At 42.2% G+C, this 16564-nt stretch overlaps 1 protein-coding gene across 14 annotated transcripts in view; it reads left to right on the top strand.

Moving 5' to 3' along the window:
- LOC148842059 (lysine-ketoglutarate reductase/saccharopine dehydrogenase bifunctional enzyme) overlaps positions 1-16564 on the top strand; it is a 179571-nt gene that overhangs the window by 28567 nt on the left and 134440 nt on the right. The gene's annotated exons all lie outside the window — the stretch shown is intronic.

Genomic DNA, 16564 nt, shown 5'->3' with positions numbered 1-16564 from the left:
CATGTTATGCAGTTCCACTGTTTGAGCCAGATCCTTTTTTGCATTATAAGAAATGAAATCCAGTAAGAATGTTGTTGTGTCTAAACACCTTGACAAATAATTTCATAACCTAATTAAAACATTGCAGCTCTTCAAGAGTATTCCTACTGATGACTTAAGAAATTGGAGAGAAGTGGCAATCTCAGAACCACATAGAGAAAGTGTAAGGATGGAGTGGAAACAGTTGAAAAACAGCCCACTTGATGTATGGAACTGTTTGAGATTAGATGCAAACCAGAAAATGAACAAACAAGAGAGGAAGAGAAGAGAGAGCTGGCAGCAATGAGTGTTAGAGAGTAAGAGGTTCGAACATAACCTCCCTCTAACACTCTAAACATCTTATTAATAAGTTAATCTTTGACAAATTATAGAGAGGCCCTTGAGTGAGCAGGAAAATACAAAAAACAGAATATTACAGAGTATGGGCCCAGAATAAGGCCCACAACAGAGAGAAACATAACATAACATGAAATGACAGTCTATGGGCCATTCGGCCCATCTTCTCTACACTCCCCCTCAAGCTGAGCATAGATGTTAATCATGCCCAGCTTGCCAGTGTCATGTTGAAGCCTTGCCTTGGAAATGCCCTTGGTGAGAAAATCTGCCAGTTGTCCTTCAGAAGTAATGAATGGAAGACACACTTCACCAGAGGAGACTCTTTCACGAATAAAGTGTCTATCAACCTCAATATGTTTGGTTCTATCATGTTGTACCGGGTTGTGAGCAATGTTGATGGCAGCCTGATTATCACAGTACAACATCATGGGTTTGTCATGATCTACCCCAAGTTCTTCCATTAAGGACCTTAGCCACAATTATTCCGAGACTCCATGTGCCATGGCTCTATATTCTGCTTCTGCGGAGGATCGAGCCACAACTGTTTGTTTCTTACTCCTCCAAGAGACAACATTACCAGCCACCAGACTGCAATACCCTGAAGTAGATCTTCTATCATCAATATTTCCAGCCCAATCAGCATTAGTATAGGCTTCAAGTTTCAGATGACCATGTTTGGCAAATAGAATTCCTTTTCCTGGAGAGCCTTTCAGATAGCACAAAATCCGTTCTGCTGCTGCCATATGGGTATCTCTAGGAGCATGCATGAACTGGCTAATGCAACTGACAGCATACGCGATATCTGGCCTAGTCATGCACAGGTACAAAAGCTTCCCAAGAAGTCTCTGAAAGACCCCTTTGTCTTCCAACAAAGTTCCATCCGAAGCTGAAAGTTTGTGACTCATATCAATAGGAGTTGCAGCTGGTCTTGCACCCAATTTTCCAGTTTCAGACAACAAATCAATGACATATTTCCTCTGGGAAATAAGAATCCCATCCCTGGATCTGGCAACTTCTATGCCAAGGAAATATCTCAACTCCCCCAGATCCTTAATCTCAAATTCTGTATGGAGGAAAGACTTAAGGCCCAAAATGCCAGAGGCATCATCACCAGTCACTATAATGTCATCAACATACACAATGAGATACACTGCTAGAGACCCACTTTTCTTCACAAAAAGAGTATGATCTGACTGTGTCTGAACATAGCCGAATTTAACAAGTGCAGCTCTAAATCTCTCAAACCAGGCTCTAGGAGATTGTTTGAGGCCATAAAGAGATTTCTTCAGTTTACATACCTTTCCTTGCATATCTTTCCCATACATTCCTGGAGGAAGACACATGTAGACCTCCTCATGTAACTCACCATTCAGAAATGCATTCTTTACATCTAACTGATAGAGAGGCCAATCAAAGTGAGCTGCCAGAGATAAAAGAACCCTCACAGATGTCATCTTAACAGGGGCAAAAGTCTCCAGATAGTCAATCCCATATGTCTGTGTGTAGCCCTTTGCAACAAGTCTGGCCTTGTACCTCTCAATAGTCCCATCTGCCTTGTATTTAATGGTAAAAACCCACTTGCATCCAACTGGATCCTTCCCTTCAGGCAAATCCACCACCTCCCAAGTACCATTTTCATGTAGAGCATCCATTTCAGCCTGCATGGCATCTCTCCATTCTGGAATCCCAAGAGCTTCTGATACAGACCTAGGAATGGGGTTAGAAGCAACTGAAGAGAGGTAGGCACAATATGAAGGGGAAAGTAGGTCATAAGAAAGGTGTTTGGAAATGCAGTGTGCAGTACACTTCCGCTTTCCTTTCCTAACAGCAATGGGGACATCAAGATCTGGGAAGGGGGATTCCAAGGGAGCTGAAGCAATACCTGTTATCTCATCTGTGATTGGGAGGGTATGAGCCTCATCTGTTGTAAGGGAAACCACTTGCTCATTCCTGGATCTCTGCCTTTGATACACTTTGGGATTATGGGTAGGACGAGGAGGTAAAGAAATAGGAGCACTAGTACAAGAGGAATGAAGTGGCTGATCCTCCTTTGATTCATTTTGTGAGGATACAGATTTGTCAAGAGACTGAACTGGGACAGGAAGGGGAAGAGCAAAAACTTGTGACAGACTCTCCCCCTGTTGACAATGTCCTTCCTGAGAGGAACCATAAAAAGGAGAAAGTTCATCAAAGGTAACGTCCATAGAGACATGTTTGGTGCCAGTCTTTGGATCAAAACAACAATAACCCTTTTGTGTGGGGGAGTAACCGAGGAAGATGCATTTGTGGGCTTTTGGTTCAAACTTGTGTCTCTGCACACTTGGAATGTGAACATAACAGGTACAACCAAACACACGAAGAGGAATTGGGAAGAGATCCTTATCTGGATGAAGAAGACTGAAGGGGGATTTAAACCCTAAAACCCTGGATGGCATACGGTTTATGAGATAGGTAGCAGTAAGTACAGCATCACCCCAAAATCTTGTGGGAACATGTGAGGCAAATAAAAGGCTCCTTGCAACTTCAACAATATGTCTATTTTTTCTCTCAGCAACTCCATTTTGTTCAGGGGTTCTAACACAGGAGCTTTGGTGAATAACCCCCATGTCAGAGAGATACAAGGATAAGCTCTTCTCAAAATACTCTTTTGCATTGTCAGATCTGAAAACCTTAATTCTGGTACCAAATTGAGTCAAAACAAACTCATGAAATTGCCTCACAAGTCTCGGGACTTCGTCTCGGGATTTCATTAAGTATATCCAAGTGAATCTAGAAAAGTCATCAATGAACAGGATAAAGTATTTGTAGCCCCCCATAGAGGATAAGTGGTAAGGTCCCCACACATCAGAGTGTACAATATGAAAAAGAAAAGAGGATCTTTTATTGCTCACAGGGTAATTTTTTTTACAATGCTTTGACAACTGACATGACTCACAATTGAGACTGGACACACTGACTCCCTTAAACAGTTTGGGAAGCAAATGACTTAAAGCAGAAAAAGGTAAATGACCCAACCGACAATGACTCAACATAATTTGACTGACCGACTCTGAAGAAGTAGAACCAAAAGCAGCATTCTTGGGATGATCAAAGCATTGGCCAGGGGTGTCGAGCAAGTATATTCCATTCGCTTCATGGCCACTCCCAATCACCTTCCGAGACTTCAGGTCCTGAAACACACAGTGAGAAGGGAAAAAGGTTACACAACAATTCAATGACTTGGTCAAGCTACTTACAGATAACAAGTTGGTATTTAACTTAGGTACATGAGGAGTGGAAGATAAAAGTAAAGAGCCTGTAGGCTTGACAGTTCCCTTGCCAGAAATGGGGGCAAGAGAACCATCAGCTAAGGTGATTTTGTCACGACCAGGAAGCAAATCATATGACACAAACAAAGTGGAAAGGTTGGTCATGTGATCAGAAGCACCTGAGTCAATGATCCAAGGGGTCATGGGATTACCTGAGGTAGATGCATGGTTAGCAGAAGCCCTTATACCTGAGTGAGCAAATGCAGAGGTGGCTGGACTTCCAGAAGGGTTGGATGATGAAGTTACACCTTCAAGCTGACTGATCATCCTTCCAAACTTCTCATAATCAGCTTTCATGGCTTCCAATTGTGCACTTGCAGACTCAAACTCTGTATCTGAACTTGTGGCTGTATGTGCACTTCCTGTCTTTCTACTGTCATTCTTCTTCTGGAATCGGATAGGGACAAGACTGGGATGCAATTTCCAGCACTTGTCCTTAGTGTGTTTCGGCTTCTTGCAATATTCACACACCACCTCCGTTCCTGTGCCACTGGGGGCTCCTGTAACCCCTTTGGGTTTGATTCCCATATTTGCAAAATGATCATTGATACTGACCCCTTGAACCTGCACTTGCCTCCTGCTTTATTCACTGCTGACCAAAGCATATGCTTGAGATAATGAAACATCTTCCTTGGACAAGATGTTTTGCTTTGTAATGTCATATTCAGAATTCAGCCCTGTCAAGAACTCAAAGACCCTATTCCTTTCAACCAATTTCCTATATGTTTCAGCATCCTTAGGGGTATCCCATGTCACGGCCTCTATCAAATCAATCTCTTTCCATATAGATTTTAGGGCTGAGAAGTATGCTGCAAGTGACTTCTCCCCCTGTCTTAGATTCTTCACATCACTTCTCAGTTTGTAAGCTCTGGCAACATTCAACTTCTGGGAGTAAGTTTCTGCAACACTATCCCAGATTTCTTTAGCCGAGTTCATCCACAGATAATGCTGACTAATCTGTGGCTGCATTGAGTTTACAAGCCACCCAATCACTGTGTAGTTTTCTTGTACCCATCTCTCATAAGATGGATCATCCTCTGGAGGAGCTTTCTTGCTCCCAGAAATAAAACCCCATTTTCCTTTGCTACAAATGTGGATTTTCACTGATTGTGACCAAGCCAAGTAGTTGGTCCCATCAAGCTTAACTGTAGTTACAGCCAGCATAGAATCAGTTGGGGTTCCCAAAATCTGTCCATATTCAACAGCATTCTTGTTTTCAAGGCTTGAGAAATCCATCATGTAAAGGCTCCAATTAGGATTTTTAATAGGTTTCTCAAGGTACTGGGGTCTTGATGAGTTTAGTTTGAGCTGAATAGGCAACAACAACTAGCTCACAGAATCAGTTCAGACTTGATAACTGTGACAGTCCAGTTCGGTGGTAGTTTTTTCTTTACTGTTTCACCCTTTAAAGGACACCCAACAAACCTCCAATCACAAGGTATTTCAGGTTCTCAACAGCCGTTGTCCCAAAGAGAAGAAAACAGGGCCACAGTCCTTAAGAGACCTTTCGTCGAACACTCAGTGTGCAGTAGTTAACAGCCTACTGTTAACTAGAAGAAACCACTTCAAGGTGTTCAGTATAGGTCCAAGAAGAGGCTGGGATGAAGATGAGACTAGTGCCACTTAGTTTTAGATCAGTTTCAGCAGCTCGGCAGTCCAATAATCAGCCGAATAGCACTTCCAAAACAACCCAGAAAAACAATCCAGCAACAGTGGGTCGAATGTATGTGGGCTTTGAATGCTTTAATAGTCCTCCCAAACAACAAAAAATAACTCAGCAAAGGACTGAGAAAAGACTTACAGCAAGAGAGTCTCTGGTTTGAACTATAAACCAGGCCGAACACTTGTTCTCTGAGATAACTTCGAAAGTCATTTTCTCTGATTTCAAATCAGGCCAAACAACTTGCTCTCTGATTCTTCCTGGTCACCGAACCCTTCTCCAAGTGTATAGAAACTTGGGCACCCTCCAATGACCTCCAAGAACCAGGCGGATGACTGTAAACTTTCAGCCCTAGAACCTCCTCATGTAGTTGGCTGAACTAGAACCACATGAGGGACACGCCAAGCAATGGCCCGCTCTGATACCAAGTTGAAAAACAGCCCACTTGATGTATGGAACTGTTTGAGATTAGATGCAAACCAGAAAATGAACAAACAAGAGAGGAAGAGAAGAGAGAGCTGGCGGCAATGAGTATTAGAGAGTAAGAGGTTCGAACATAACCTCTCTCTAACACTCTAAACATCTTATTAATAAGTTAATCTTTGACAAATTACAGAGAGGCCCTTGAGTGAGCAGGAAAATACAAAAAACAGAATATTACAGAGTATGGGCCCAGAATAAGGCCCACAACAGAGAGAAACATAACATAACATGAAATGACAGTCTATGGGCCATTCGGCCCATCTTCTCTACAGAAATCACCAGGCTTAAATAAGCTAAAGCTAAACTTTGAAGGCAGTTCCTTTGGAAATCCAGAAAGAGAAGGAATAGGGGGAGTTTTTTGGAATCATCAAGGAGTAGTGATGGCCTTGTGCTCTGGACCAATTGGTTTTGGTGACTCGGTTTAGGCTTAATCTAAAGAACTGCTGCAAGGACTGAAGATTGCTGAACAATTAGGGGCAAGAGAATTGAAAATTGAAGGAGACTCCCTTTTGGTCATAACATGGGCAAAGAAAATTGAGTCTGCACCCTAGAAACTTGGATTTATTTTCGGATAGATTGACCAACTTGCAAAGAAATATAGCTCTTAATTTTAGATGGGTTATGTTGAGGATTTTGGGCAGATTTAGTAGTTGTTTTTGTTTAGATAGGAAGTGGGGACCACAACACACTTGTTGGGTCTTTTTTGAGTGGTTCTTTAAAGTTGTTTATGCAATTTTATGTGTTAGCCTCCCAATAAGGGCATATTAATCATTGTAGCCTTCTTTTAATTAAAAGTATAAACACTAGTGGGGAGGGCAGCCAGAACTGATTTGCTCTCTCTTTCTTTCTCAATCTCTTATCTTCTCTTTCTCTTCTTCCTCAAGAAACATCTCTTTTCTTTACAGATTCTTTGACTCAACAGTTTTATACTTGGTATTAGATCAAGACTAGTTTTTTTTTTTTGGAGTTTTTCCATGCAGTCCTAGATCAGTTGATTGCATGATGAAATAAAGGGCTGATCAATCTACTTCAGGCTGCCCACTTCTTGGTTTTTTTGGTGGGTTTCAGTCATCAAGAGGGTGATCTGTGTTTTGGCATCAAAATCAAGAAGAATTGGAGTGAGGGGAAGAGTCCTATTCAAGTTGGACTCTTCATTTTTTATATGATATTGGGCAATTGGACCTTTTTGGACTTCTCTAGGTTTTATATAGGGGGCGGCTTGGTTTCTGGCAGTTTCTGAGCCTTTTGGAGTGATCAATTCACTTTTCTCTTTGGTAGGAGAAGGTGGGAGAAAAGGGATTTTCTCTAGATAGGTTCTTCTTTTGGAAATGTTTGTTACCCTTGTGTGTGAAACCAGTGATTCTTTTGGGTTTGGAATTATTACCATAGTAAAATTGGATGGTACAAATTACTTAGAATGGCACAATCAGCCAAGATGGCCATTGGTAGTCGTGGGAAACTAGGGAGGAGAAGAAACCTGATACAGATTCCTCTCGGTGGGTATAGGAGAATTACATGGTGATGTCGTAGCTGTGTAATTCTATGTTACCTCACGTTGCTAAATATTTTTTGTGGGTAAATATTGCAAGGACGATTTGGGATGGAGTGACTGAAACCTATTCCCATAAACAAAATGTGGCCAGAGCCTATCAGTTAAGGAATCAGGTGATTAATACAAAACAGGAAGATAGACCACTTGCTATATATTCTCCATGCTGAAAACACTTTTGTAGGAGGTAGATCACTCAGAGACTATGGTCTGGGACAGTACGAAGGATTGAGCAACCTATCAGAAGTTTGTGGAGAAGAATATGGTCTTTGTGTTCTTGGTTGGATTGAACCCTGAATTTGATATTGCAAGGCAACCCATCCTTTTTTTTAGAAAAAGGTAAGTATAATTATATTATTGAAAAGGTCTTTTGCACAATGAGAATCTGTACAAAAAGCCAGCAGGACCTCAAAAGAATGTCATTCTCAAAAAATTACAGTCAGAAGTAATCTCTTTAAAGTCAGCAAGAATAGGCAACCAATTTCTAACAAAGCCTAACGCCGAATTGATGACTTCTTCTTCCGAAGAGGATTTGAGTTCAAAAACCCTGCTATTCCTTTCTGTCCATACCGCCCACAAAATTTCTAGGGGAATAACAGACCGGCACCTCTTTCCTATTTTTGTCATCCCTTGGATCTGCCACCCCTCCAGGCAAGCTTTAACTGAGGCCGTTATACACCAATTTAACCTTAAACTTCTTAAGAAGTGGTTACATATTTTTGTAGCAAACTTGCAGTGTAAAAACAGATGGTTTGTTGATTCTGTACACACACCGCAAAGACTACATCTCAGATCAATACAATTAAAGCCTTTCTTCACCAACATCTCTTTAGAGAGACTTCTCTAAAGCTGCCCCCAAACATCCTTGCTAGGAAAGAAAGCTTCAGGCCCTCCCACTATGGAGTTGTGGAAGGATTTAACTGAAAACTCTCCGCTTCTGTTCCATCTCCATATTAGGGAATCCTCTGATTGCAGATTCAACTCTTGAGACTGAAGCGAAGCTAGGAGATTTCCAACCTTCGGAATCTCCCAGTTATTGAAATCCCTTATAAAGGTTGGACTCCAGCAAATAGTGCTGTCCCTTAAGACAAAGGTATCAGCTACCAATGCCTCTTTATCTATAGACAGACCGAACAGGGTGGGAAACATTTCCTTAAGAGTTCTCCTCCCCAGTCCAGGGATCCAACCAGAACCTGGTCCTTTTCCCATCCCCAACTTTGAAGCCAATTCCCCTTCTGAACAGGTTGGAAGCTCTGCATATTCCTTTCCACAAACTGCATTCGTAGGTCGACAAGGGTGGACCACTACCCCAACCACTGTCATCCAGCCCATATTTTTCTGCAATTACTCTCGTCCAGAGGTTGTCAGGCTCAACATTAAACCTCCATAGCCAGCTACCTAGCAGAGCTAGGTTGAATGGTTTTAGACTTCATATCCCCAACTCCCCTTGAGATAGGGGCTTACAAATCTGACTCCGTTTACAAGATGGTATTTGTGTGAATCCTTCCAACCTGCCCACAAAAATTCTCTTATCTTCCTCTCTAAAACTCCCACCACCTCCGAGGGGATAGGAAAGAGAGACATGAAGTAAGTTGGTAAACTTGCTAGGGTACTTTTAATAAGAGTTATCTTCCTTCCTTTGAAGAGATACCTTGCTTTCCAAGTGGCTAGTTTCTGATCCATTCTCTCTATTATTGGGTTCCAAATGGTTTTAGAAGTACATTTGGCACCTAAAGGCAGCCCCAAATAAACTAAAGGTAGTTGTCCCACCTTTCATCCCAACAGATCTGCCAAGCCTTGAATATTTGGAACCTCTCCCACTGCTATCATCTCACTCTTTGCTAGATTTACTTTCAAACCTGACACTATCTCAAACCAAAAAAGAAGGTGTTTCAGATTCTGAACTTGCTCCTCTAAAGCCTTACAAAAGAAGAGAGTATCATCAGCATATTGTAGAATTGGAATGGCAGTCCCATTGGGCTTCACTCGGAAGCTCTCCACCATCTCCCCCTCCACAGTATCTACCAACTTGATTAGACCTTCCATGACTAACAAAAAGAGAAGAGGAGACAAAGGGTCCCCTTGTCTCAAACCTCTTGAACTGCTGAAGTTTCCTTTGGCTACCCCATTTACAAGCACTGAAAATCTTGGAGTGGAAAAGCAAACTTTCATCCAGCTTCTCCACTTAGAACCAAAGTGCATTCTATTCAGCAAATAATCCAAGAAAGACCAATTAACATGGTCATAAGCTTTCTCTAAGTGAATTTTACAAATTAGTCCGGTTTCTTCACTTCTTAGTCTTGAGTTTATTAGTTCATTTGCTATGAGAACTACATCATGAATATGCTTGTTGTGGACAAAAGCCCCTTGGTACTTAGAGATTAGAGAGTCCAACACCTTTCTTAACCTGTTGGCCAGAAGTTTAGCTAGAATCTTGTAAACACTTCCAATCAAGCTGTTAGAGCTAGCCGAATAAGGGTAGATTAGTCATTTTATTTCTGTTAAGTTATGTGCTTATGTGGCAGTTTTAATAGAGACTTCCTGTCCCATACTTAAGTGGGGGGCAGTTTAGTCTTTGTACAACTAATTAGAGGCTAATTCATATTAGGGTTGACTGATAGGGTTTATGCTATCAGATTTGACTGTTACTTTTCTTCTTCTTCTTCTTCTTCTTCTTCCTTCGAACTGCTGAAGCCACTGAGATAACATGGTATCAGAGCAGGACGTTGCTCTTTAAATTTCTGCTCGTGACTGCTGCTCCTTTCTGTTCGTGACTTCTTTTTCTTCTCTCTGGACTGCAAATGGAGAACACAGACTCGACCTAGGTCTGAGAACACTTCGGCCTCTCTTTCTCTGCTCAGAACTTGATTGCCTTTCAAGAGAACAACTCCAGAAATAAGTGGATGGTCGACTGAAGCTTTCCATCAAGGTTGGTTATCCTTTGTTTTTTGTGTTGTTGGTGTTTCTGGGTTGAAAACCCTCAAAAATCTGCTCGGACTGGTCGGAACTTAAAGAACTAGGTTATTTGTAGCCTTGGTTCTTGGAAAAAGGCCCAAGAACAGGCTGTGTTTACAATGACCGAATGGTGTAAGGGTTACTGTAGTGGTTGTAGTTGATGTCTTTGGACCGGTAGTGACCTTTAAAAAAAAAAGGGTCAGACAGACCTGTACCATGTGGGACAGAGATGGTTGTGTGGTGATGCTTTTGATGCTCACCCTTTATTGAGCAGCCTCAAGAGGGCTTGTATGTGGTTAGTAAATTGCTGAATTACTGTAGTGGTGATTTATGGCTCTGTGTAATCAGTAGTGGTGTGAGCAAGAACAAAAGTTGTTTTTTTTTGGGGCTGGAAGGAATGGCTGAATTGCCTACATCAATTTTCTGCCTTGTTGGTGTTGTCTGAATGTTGGTGTACCTTTTGTTCTTGTAGAGAACACTGATGTGGGCCCATGGCTGTGGTCCCCACTGTGTTCGTATGACAGCATGTGTAACCTTTGTTAGTCATGTCAGTGTTAGTTGGTAGTTATCTTAGACAGCTTGTTATTTCAGTTTGTTATTTATTTCAGTCTTTTATTTGTTTTATTTGCCATGTAAGTATTAAGGGCAGTTCTGTCCTTTCCTACATCTAGTGAACATAACCTATAAATATTAAGAGAGTGGCGGCAGCAGACTCATTCATTCTGTCCCTCCTTTCAAAACCCTTGTGCAGTTCTGCTTCTTCTCCTTTCTTCTTCCTCTTCCTTCTATTTTTTTCTCAATCCGAAATCAGTTGGGATTCAAGACTGATTGTAGTCTTGGTTGACTACTTGGTATCAGAGCCTATCTAGGGTTTCTCATGTGAGTCTAGTCCAGCCGACCACATGAGAACTATCTAGGGCTGGAATCTTACAAAGGACTGTTCGTTGGCTGATTCTTGGAGGTTACCAAAAAAGTTTAGCAGCCGTTTGAAGACTTGTCGCGGCTTGCTGAGTGTTTTGGTAATCAGGAAGAATCAGAAGAGGTTAGGGTTCAAGCCACGATCGAAGGTAGCGATCAGAATTCTCTGGGTAAGTCTTTATTTTTCCCTCGAGATTGCTGTCAGTCAAGATAGGTTGGACCTATCTAGGAGTGGCCAAACCCTCCTATTTTCTCTCAGAGGTGATCAGTTTTTTATAGGATTTGTCATTAACCCTACGACTAGACTTGACTGTTAATTCTCTTGGAAAGTGCGGCTGAGCACTGTTTATGTTCTCACAAGGGTTTTCCTAACCCTACGATTGAAACCCTAATTTCGCTTCAGCTCTAGAGTGCTTTCTAAGTGAGTTTCACACCTGGTTTTGGCTTCCGAGCCGGTTTTGAGAGTGAGAACTGTTATCAGACTGCATATATTCTGATTGCCGATTGGTTTCAGATCAGATATGAACTGATTTTATACAGTTTTCTGATTGTGATCGATTGCTTCAGTGCTGTTTTCTAGTGTGAAAACCCTAATAGTTCTTAACTACTGATTCTTGACCAAGAATGGAGTTCAAAAATCAGGGAGGTGTGTTTGGGAACAGAAGTTCTGGTAGTATGTCTGAGACTGCATTTCAGATTACAACTGTGAGATTTGATGGATCCAATTACTTGGAATGGGCCCAATCAGCCATGATGGCTATTGGGGGAAAGGGAAAACTTAACTATCTATTGGGAGATGTGAAAGAGCCTTCCAAGGAGGACCCAATGTATACCAAGTGGGTTCAGGAGAACTACTTGGTTATGACATGGTTGTGCAACTCGATGCAGCCACATATAAGCCGAAATTACTTGTGGGCAAAGACAGCCAAGGAGATATGGGATGTCATGAAAGAGACCTACTCCCAACCATTTAATGTTGCTAGGGCCTATGAACTAAAGTGTGAAGTGAATAACCTTAAACAAGGAGAGAAACTAGTCTCTGTGTATTTCTCTACACTGAAATCACTATGGCATGAAATTGACCATCTGGAGACTCTTGAGTGGGAAAGTCCAAAAGATGCATAGACTCATAGAAAGCAAGTCGAAACCAATAGGGTGTTTGAATTTCTGGCTGGCCTGAATTCAGATTATGACATTGTGAGACAGCAGATTCTGATAAGAGACAGTGTGACCCTTTCTCAAGCATACTCCCTGGTGCATAGTGAAGAGACCAGGAGGAAGGCTATGATGCAACATCAGCCCTTTCCCCCAGCCCTAGCAGTAGTTAAACCTAAGTCTAGGGGTGATACAGAAATAGACATGAAGAAGGAGGACAAACGGGATCTGGTATGTGAACATTGCAAGAAACCCAAGCATACGAAAGATACATGTTGGAAGCTCCACCCTCATTTAGTCCTAGCAAAACTAACGAATAAAAGGGGTAATGCTCATATGGCTGTGAATACTGATTCTGCATCCTTGTCAGGCACAAAGGCACACCCTTAGATACCTTAGCTGCTGTTCGGGTTGACCTGATACAGTTGGAAAAGGAGGTTGGGAATTCGCTCTAGTCATCTCAATCACCATCAGCCTCTGCCACATCTGCATTTGCTCATTCAGGTACCTGGGCCTCAGCTTACCATACTTCAGCTCCAGGTAATACTGAACACTATTGGGTAATAGACTCAGGAGCATCTGACCATATGACTAGCTTGCCATCATTGTTCACTACTTATCACTTGTCTTCTGGTAGAGATAAAGTATCCATTGCTGATGGCTCTCTTGTTCCCATTTCTGGCAAGGGTGACATCAAGTTATCTGATACTATCTCTTTATCCTCTGTCTTGCATGTTCCTAAACTTGATACTAATTTGCTTTCAGTCAGTAGTATTACCAAACATCGAAACTGTTCAGTAACCTTTTTCCCTGACCGATGTGTTTTTCAGGACTTGGAGACGAGGAAGGTGATTGGGACTGGCCGTGAGACGAATGGGATCTACTTGCTTGGAGAAAGTCCTCATTGGAAAGAGCCAGTGGATAAGAAGTCTTTTGTTTCTCAGTGTGTGAGTCCAGTTATGCTTTGGCATAATCGATTAGGTCATTTATCTTTTCGGTCTTTGGAGAGTTTGTTTCCTACTTTATTTGAGTCTGTTGAGATGTCAAATTTGAGATGTGAGAGTTGTGAGCTTGCCAAACATTGTAGAACATCTTATTCATTGAGTAATAAAAGAAGTAATAATTCTTTTGATATTGTGCATACCGATGTTTGGGGGCCATATCACATCCCTTCTATAGGTGGGTACAGGTATTTTCTGTTGTTTGTTGATGACCATACCCGTTTTTCTTGGGTCTACCTTATGCGTTCTCGAGATGAGGTTCCCGCTCTGACCCAAGACTTTCATTAGATGATTTTAACCCAGTTTGGGGTCAAAATCAAAGTCCTCAGATCTGATAATGCAAAAGAATACTTTGCTAAGCTACTGGCCTCTTATCTACTTGATCATGGGGTTATTCACCAGAGCACTTGTCCTCATACACCACAGCAGAATGGGGTTGTCGAGAGGAAGAATAGGCACATTTTGGAGGTGGTTCGAAGCATTATGTTTACCTCCAATGTGCCTATCCGTTTCTGGGGTGATGCTATCCTCACGGCAGTGTATCTCATTAATCGGGTTCCTTCACGGGTTCTTGATATGAAGCCTCCGTTTACCCTTCTTTACCCAGACGAGGAGCTGTTTACTGTTCCTCTTAAAACCTTTGGGTGCACTTGTTTTGCTCAGCTTCTTGGACCTCATCATTCCAAATTTGACCCTAAGGCCTCCAAATGCATTTTTCTCGGTTATGCACAAACTCAAAAGGGTTATTGCTACTATGATCCTATTTCAGGGAGGAGATTTGTCTCGATGGATGTCATCTTCTTTGAGGAGGCACCCTATTATCCTAGGGTTTCTCCTCAGGGGGAGAGTAGTGAGAATGCGAATTTGGGTCTTTTTCCTCAGGGGGAGTGCAGTGAGAGTGGGGTTAACTCATTTGAGGTTGTTTCTTTACCCATTCCATTGAGTGATGAAGGCTGTACTGGTGAGGGTTGTTAGAGGGATCAGGAGTTGAAAGTCTATCACAGGCGATGCAGGCAGGTTGATCTCAGTCATCAGCAGTCCAGGCTAGCCCCAGCTCCTTCTGCAGATCTAGATCCAGGTACTACAGTCCCAGGGCCCATTGAGATTCCTTCCACTATTGCTACTTCCCCTCCTTTTTCGGATGACCTTGACCTCCTTATTGCGGTCCGTAAAGGGAAATGGCGCTGCACCACATCCGCAGGTCACTGCATTTCCCAGTTTCTATCCTATGATCGCCTGCCTTCCTCTTACAGGTCCTATCTCACTTCCATTGCTGATATCCCTATCCCCAGAACAGTGCAAAAAGCCTTATCAGTTCCAGAGTGGAAAGATGCAATGAAAGTTGAAATGGATGCCCTTTTGAAAAGTAATAGTTGGGAGCTAGTTGACCTACCCAAAGGAAAGAAACCAGTTGGATGTAGATGGGTATTCACTGTGAAATATAATGCTGATGGCTCCATTGAAAGGTACAAAGCCCGGTTGGTTGCAAAAGGGTTCACTCAGACTTATGGTATAGACTACTTGGAGACCTTTGCCCCAGTAGCCAAGATGACCACTATTCGAGTTCTATTATCCCTTGCAGCAAGTTATTCTTGGCCCTTGTTCCAGATGGATGTTAAAAAAGCTTTTCTGAATGGAGACTTACAGGAAGAGGTCTACATGCAGTTGCCCCCTGGATTCTATGATACAGAGACAGGTAAGAAGGTTTGCCGACTGAATAAGGCATTGTATGGATTAAAGTAGTCCCCTAGAGCTTGGTTTGATAGATTCAGACTAGCCTTTGGAAAATTCGGTTATGTACAGGCCCAGTCAGATCATACACTGTTCATTAAAAGGGTGGACTCTTCTTTGACTCTGCTTGCTGTATATGTGGATGATATTGTAGCGACAGGGAATAATAGTAGTGAGATTGAGTCTCTCAAACAGCTCCTTCATCAAGAGTTTGGGGTGAAAGATCTTGTTGCACTGTGATATTTTTTGGGTATTGAGGTTGCTAGATCTAAATAGGGGGTCTTTATCTCTCAGAGGAAATATGTTCTAGATCTGTTGGCGGAAACTGGAAAGTTAGGTGTCAAGCCTGCCGATACACCCATTGAATAGAATCACAAGATCAGTGCTGATTGTGACTTGTTGTGAACCTATCACCTGAGTTTAGAGGTTGTTGTAGTGTTGTCTTGGTTGCTGTAGTATTTGGTTGGTGACTAAGAGTTCAACATTAGAAATAGCAGTGGTGGAGACATAATGGCAGCAAAGGGAGATGGTTATAGTGATCAGAAACCGAGTATGCTGATCCCCTCCGATTATTTGGGTGTGCAGATGACCTCCATTAAACTTAATGGTGAGAATTATGTGCCATGGGCCAAGTCAATGGAAGTTTTCCTCAAGGCAAAGAGGAAAGTGAAACACGTGAAGGAAGATAAACCATCACCTGATTCTCCAGGGTTTGATGACTGGGAACAAGAAGATGCCCAAATCATGACATGGTTATGGAATAGTATGGAACCCAAAATAAGTACCTACTTTATGTTCTTAGATACAACTAAGGACATATGGGAACATGCCAAGAAGCTTTATTCTAGGCAGGATAATACTACAAGGGTATATCAGCTCTATTAGGACTATTTTGACCTACAACAAGGGATAAAACCCTAGAAGATTACTATGCCAGTATGGAGAACCTCAGAAATGAACTCAATGTCTATCATCCCCTCACTCCAGATGTTAAGGTTCAGCAACAACAGAGGGAACAACTAGATGTCACTAGGTTCTTAGTGGGGTTGAAATCAGAATATGAACCAGTTAGGGCCCAAATATTGGGAGGCTCTACTCTTCCTACACTTGAGGAAGTTTTTGCACGGCTTCGTTGGATTTCTTTGGGATCTACAGAGAATCGCACACAGTCTGACAGATCAGCATTTGTGATAGCCAGAGGAGGTGGACGTGGTACTAAAGAGGGAGGACATGCCTCATGAGGAGGTCGTGGTGGTTCTGTATTTGGCCATGGTGGTGGTCGTGACTCAGGGGGAGGTCGTGGTAAAGGAAAAAGTAACTCTACAAGGAAGTGTACCCATTGTGGCAGGGACGGACATTCGGTGAATTTCTGTTATGATCTCCATGGCCCTCCTTCTACATGGGCTAATCATGCAATAGCTGGTGGGGT

The sequence above is a fragment of the Nelumbo lutea genome, chromosome 8 (genome assembly GCF_056320005.1).
Source record: "Nelumbo lutea isolate HS-2025 chromosome 8, American lotus-T2T, whole genome shotgun sequence".
Classification (NCBI taxonomy): domain Eukaryota; kingdom Viridiplantae; phylum Streptophyta; class Magnoliopsida; order Proteales; family Nelumbonaceae; genus Nelumbo; species Nelumbo lutea.
This window is presented reverse-complemented; position numbering and strand designations above follow the sequence as displayed.